Raw genomic sequence first — 6,000 nt, forward strand, 5'->3', positions numbered from 1 at the left:
AAAACTTTTACAAGATGGACACAAGCCTGCAAAGAACAGAGGATGATAGGGATTATGGGAAAAAAACCATCACTAATCCTCTTCGTTAGGATTTTTTGTTACACACGTTAGTTTTTAAACTTGATTTAGAAAATGTGTTTACTTTGCTACCTTCAACAAATGATCACATGGAGCAGACACCTATAACCTCCGGGCATTTAAAGAGACCCCCCCAAAGACAGGGAGAGAGGCATCAGTGACTGCTCTCCATGAGCTCCACATTCCTTCTCAATGATCTGATCTGTGCTGCTGTTTGTGGTGGGGAGGAACCCCTGAGAGAGCAGTTACTGATCACTGGGACATAATGCCCTGAGGGGGCCCTGCAGCTCAAAACACCCCCATCCATCAGCACACACACCACTCTAACCTTGTTTGCTCGCCATTATCTTGCCTACAAGAAAAATCTCCTCTGCTAATACGCCGGAAGACAGATGACAGTGAATCCCACGCATATTCACACATTCAGACGTTTGCGCAAACACACACAGCCTTAACTATACATCAACACACACACACACATCTATACATATAGGAACACAGCATCCACACACTGAGGCGGTCACACAGAGGGCAGAGCTTTTGGTGTAGCTTCCTCCAGTGGAGTGGATAACATTGGTGGTTCGCATTGAGGACCACAGATATGTTTAAATGGAAATGATTCTGAGCAGCTGAACCGCACCAGGACCACACACAGGCCCGGTGACCACAACACGCCACAGCTAAGACAAGCTGGGAAAACACACACGCGATCCTGTCGGCATTCCAGGGTGAAACCGTACTGTGAGCGTGTCTTCTTATGTCGGAGGATAACTTACAGTAGTAAAGATGTAAAGTCAGAGAAACAATGAGAGGAAGAAAACTCACATTTGGTATTTGTTTTCGTTTTGCACTCCCTGGTCTTTATTACATGGGTCAAACATCTGCATCATAACTGTTGTCCATTTGTTTTGTTTTTTTCAAACATTTGGTCATAATTTTCATCTCTTGCCTTCGGATCTGCTTCCCTTTCCAACCTCCTTCACCTTTTTTTCTTTCTGCTCTGGCCACACGATCGCTGGCTGCAGTGGTGATAATGACCAGACCTCTCAACTACCTCACCCACACATGCACGTACATGAACACACGCACACATGCACACACACACACACCATCACATCAGAGACTAAAACTAAACCAAACCCCAAAGACAAATTTGTTACTGTGCATGCCAGGAGACATGCTGCTGCCAAGGTTGAGAGGTGCCAGCTGAAAACATACACTCTTCACACACACACACTCATGCACAGAGTTAGATTAGCACCCCATGCTGGGACAGGAAGAGAAGCCTTCACTGCTCATGGACATCTTGGTGAGCCCAGGGACCTGACACCCAGCTGTACTAATACTCTGTACATGTGAGTGTGTCATGAGCGCTCCCAAAAAACTGCTTCCTCTCACTTTTCTGCGCCAATAAGGATTAGCATGCAGCACATAGGAAAAGAAGAGTCCTCTTAATTTACCAGCTTCATCAGTCTTTTTTCAGACATCCAGCTCTCACTCCTTTGCCAAATATCGAATAACAAAACCAGAACAAATCATAGGCATATATTTAGCATTCCATCCTGTGTTTGTGCAAACAAGCTGAGGGAGATTTTTCAGCGTTAGCATATTAAGCATAGTCTTTGTAGCAGCGATCTGAGCTCTGCCAGCCCCGCCGAGTCCATGAAAAAAGCCTCATTGGGTTACACATGGCAAGCCCAGCAATGGCCTGGAGGGGCATACATATTGGCTCCCTCAAACAGGAAGTGGCTAAATGGAGACCCAGGAGCCCCCCTGCCTTGCCTCGCCTCTGCCACTCAAATGCACCCAGGCTGTTTTTAGAGCGTAGACCGGTTTTAGCAGAATGAACAGTCAGTAGCCAGAGAAAGAAGAGAGGGGAGGGTAAAGAGGAGGAGAAAAGCTAGATTGGAGGTCAGGGAGGCAATGGAGGGAAAAGGCGGACTGATTGCGTCTGAGTAGGTGGTCTCAAGATGTAGCAAAAATCAAGCAACGCAACTGGCTCCCGGCCTTTTTATGTCCCCAGGTCTCTGCACAGGATCGGGATTGAGAACCTCTATAAGTACTGTGAGCATTTAAGAGTTCCCTCGCATCACAGTTCATCAGCATCAGCGTGTTTGTCTTGGATGGAGGACCAATCAATCAGTTAGAGTCTATTGGCTGCTGGCTCCCTCATGGCTGCTGTAAATCCTGCTGTTCTGATGAAGGCTGGATGTTGATGTGATTATTGATGCAGTTTTTTTTTCTTTTTTGGTACATGGCGTCTCTGGGCATGGTGTGGTTACATCAAAAATGTTATAGGAGTCTGCGTGTGCATGTGTGTGTGTGTTAGTCTGTCGTGTTTGATTTGTATCTTTATACCCCAGCTGGAGAGCTGCTCCTGCTAACTCTCTATGAACTCAGTGTGGACAGAGCTAAATGGTTGCTCTTATTGGCACATTAGTTTGTGTGTGTGTGTGTGTGTGTGTGTGTGTGTGTGTGTGTGTGTGTGTGTGTGTGTGTGTGTGTGTGTGTGTGTGTGTGTGTGTGTGCATCTGTTATACCGGTTTGGGTTCTCATTGTGTGTAGCGAACTAATAAACAGAATGAGTATATAATAAATCTACATTGTATATTCAGTAATGTCCAGTATCATATGTATTTGTATTGAATAACCGTGTGTCAGTACTTTATCAAGTGTGTACATGTTTCTAATTGTGTGTGTGCATGCGTGTGTGTGTTTGTGCACATTTGGCCAGACCAATGAGCCGCATGTTCTGTATAAGCCTGGCTCAGGGGTTTCGACGCCCTTATTTTGCATAGCAGAGCGGTGAAAGGAAGGCTTCAGTTACAACCACAGGCCCTGACAGAAAAAATCCCTGAAGTAATGTGACATTTATATGCCCCAGTGTCCCCCACTCACCCCCTCTCTCACCCTTCCTTCACCCATCATTACCCTCTTGACCGTAAGAAAGCTCTTGACACCAACCGCAGCCCTGTGCATCCTCCCCTCATGCTAACCACCATCACGCCCCTTTTCTGTATCTCTGATCTAATCTGCACTATCCTATTTAAGCATGTGTGCAACATGCACTTATGTGAGTGTTTGTTTCATGCACATGTTTCTCCTGGTCTCCCCCACCCTAACCGTCTGCAGCATTTAGAGGATATGACATCACAGTTGGGGTAATGTTGGGCGCTGATGTGTGTTTTGTGGTGGAGGCAAACTGGGCTGTGACGCCATCTGTTTGGTTTTTTTAGATCCACAATCTTAGGGGAGGCCCGGGGAGCCTGCTGATTAGGGTTTCTGTTTATGTAACTGTTGCACTTTCACAGTTAGAGGCAATGTTGTAATTAAAAGTAATCAGGGCTGTAATACACAGGACATGATCTTGTCATTGCTCATGAGTGTGTATGTGGGGATATACAGGGTTTCTGTGGATGGAAATATGAGCGTTTGTGATTCATAATGCTTATTAGTGATGTATGAAGTATTATTAATGAGCTGTGTAATCTAAAACGCCTGCAGTGTGTCATTACCAAGGGAGAAAAGGAAAGGAGAAAGCTAACTTGGAAACAGGCTCGTTCAAAACAGAGGGGAAAAAGAACCTGAGAAACAGTGTGTGTGTGTGTGTGTGTGTGTGTGTGCGTGTGTGTGTGTGTGTGTGTGTGCGTGTGTGTGTGTGTGTGTGTGTGTGTGTGTGTGTGTATACAAGAGACACACATACATAAAGATACAGATCATTGCAGCTTACTTCAGTGTAGAGAATTGTAGTAATCCTCCAGAAATGCTGTCATCATTTCTGAAATGTGTTGAAAATGAGAGTAAACAGTATTTTGATGACCTTGACGTGTTACTGTAAGTAAGTCCCCTCCCTGGTTTTTCCTGTGTCCAGATCACATCTGCTTATGTGGGTTTACAGAATCTTTTTCCAAATTACCTGTAAGGTTAAAAATGAGACCTGCTCTCTTGTTTGTACCATGACTAATTTTCTTCACATCCTCACTGGACTATATTTCCTCCCCCAATTACTGGACCTTGAACCAGGGGTCTGCTTTAGCCGAGACCAAAGCTGTGAATCAGTGATTCCACCATCCCAAATCATCTCTACGCTTCCAGGTGAGTTAGCTTTTAGCCAAAGGAGAATACATGGCTAAGCTTTATCAATCCCTAGAGAGCCATCTCAGCTTACACTGACAACTCAGCTGCAGCAACTTCTTCTGAAGTCAAGCAGGAAGCTGTTGTGTTGTCATACAGTTGTGTCGCATGATGCAGGTTATATGAATGAGCAGTGTCAGTCAAAATATAATTTAAAATCATAATATCTAGCAACTGAAAGGGAAATAAGCTACAAAATAGCTAGCTAAAGCAACACAAAACTCATTAGCAAGAACAACATTAGCATTCTTTTACTTAAAAGCCCTTTTTTAGGTAACTGTTTGTAGGTTTGTTGCCTCTATTTAGAAAAAAAACAGCTAAAGAGAGATGGGAAATATGAGCAATAGAGAGCAGGGAAGACATAAGAAAAGAAGTTTAGATACAGGAGTCATTCAGATGCTACTTTAACTTTGTACATGTGTATGAGCATTTTAACCACTAAGCTAGCTGAAACAAGTTCTGCCCTAGTAGCTAATTGACCTGCACAAAGCTAGGTGTGACACAAAGCTAGTTTTAACATTAAACAAATGCTAAAAACCACATTAGGAAAGGCATTAATTCTATAGCCGGGCTAACATAACGTGTGCTGCCACTTAGGTTTTTTCTCTTTTTTTTTTAGCTTTTATACTGAATGTGTCCTTTGGATAATTCACGTGTTAAGTTAAAAACAGCTTAAAAATGTATTTAGAAAAGAAAATGATTTATTTTTGAGGACGTTTATCTGATAACATCACATCCTGTTCGGGTCCTTCATGCTAGCTCACTTCCCTTAATTTTATCTTCACAAGCAAGGCAAACAGCCTGCTCTGGATGTAACGGACTAAGATTCATCATAGAAGCAATGCTGTAAGTTTATATATGTGTCGTTAAGATTATCAAAAAATAGTGATTTTTGTTAAAAGATATATTTCAGATCAGTAGTAAAAATTAAGTTTGTTTACAATTATTTAACTAATACAGTCATGCTAGTAGCTTGCATTAATTGTATCCAAGCGCATGAATGAAGTCACTTACAATGTTTTATTACAGAGACTGTAAGGACTTAGGAATTAATCTTGACAAAAGATTTATTTACACGCCTGATCACAATCCATTCTTAAAAATGAGATCATCAGCGCCAATATAGGTTATTCCCTAAGTGCTTCTTCTTAGCTTCCTGATGTAGTGATGGGGAACACTGGAGCTAACAATCAGACAGAAAAGGACAGAAGAGCAGAAGAAAGATAAATGGAAGAGTGATAGAGCACAAGCTAAAGGCTAACACAGGGGCTAAACTGTTTGTAATTTTGCTCATTTCAACCCACAGTTGTCACGTTAGCCTACAGATACCTCGGAGCAACGGGCTCCTAGTAGTACAAAGTTTGCTTGTTTCAAAAACAGCGATACGTAACTATACTCATAAATACCTTACCTCGTCACGTTTAATGCAGTAGAAAGTTGTCTTGAACAAAGAAAAGTAGGTGTTAAAAAGAAGATCTCCTCTCCAGTCACCCCCAAAACAAACACAAGCCTTGTTAGAAGTCCCGTCTTCAAGACAGTGTGCGTGGGACTCCCAGCCAAAGGGTGGTGCTGCAGTCAAATTAAAACAGATCCTCCTCACAGTCTCTCTGAGTTAGAAACACAGACCCTGACTGTTTGGTAGTGTTTATTTACAGTTTTTGGCGGCATGTTTTATTAAGTGTGACAGTAAGTGGCCAGCTTTACTATGACCCATTCATTTGCTCTGGTTTAACCTTGATGTTCAGGAAGAGCGTCAATACACCAGATGATGTAAGCTAGGAAGTAGCT

Source organism: Halichoeres trimaculatus, unplaced genomic scaffold (genome assembly GCF_033239565.1).
Source record: "Halichoeres trimaculatus isolate MK-OKI-2021-1 unplaced genomic scaffold, fHalTri1.1 fHalTri1_scaffold_11, whole genome shotgun sequence".
In the NCBI taxonomy this organism is placed as follows: Eukaryota; Metazoa; Chordata; class Actinopteri; order Labriformes; family Labridae; genus Halichoeres; species Halichoeres trimaculatus.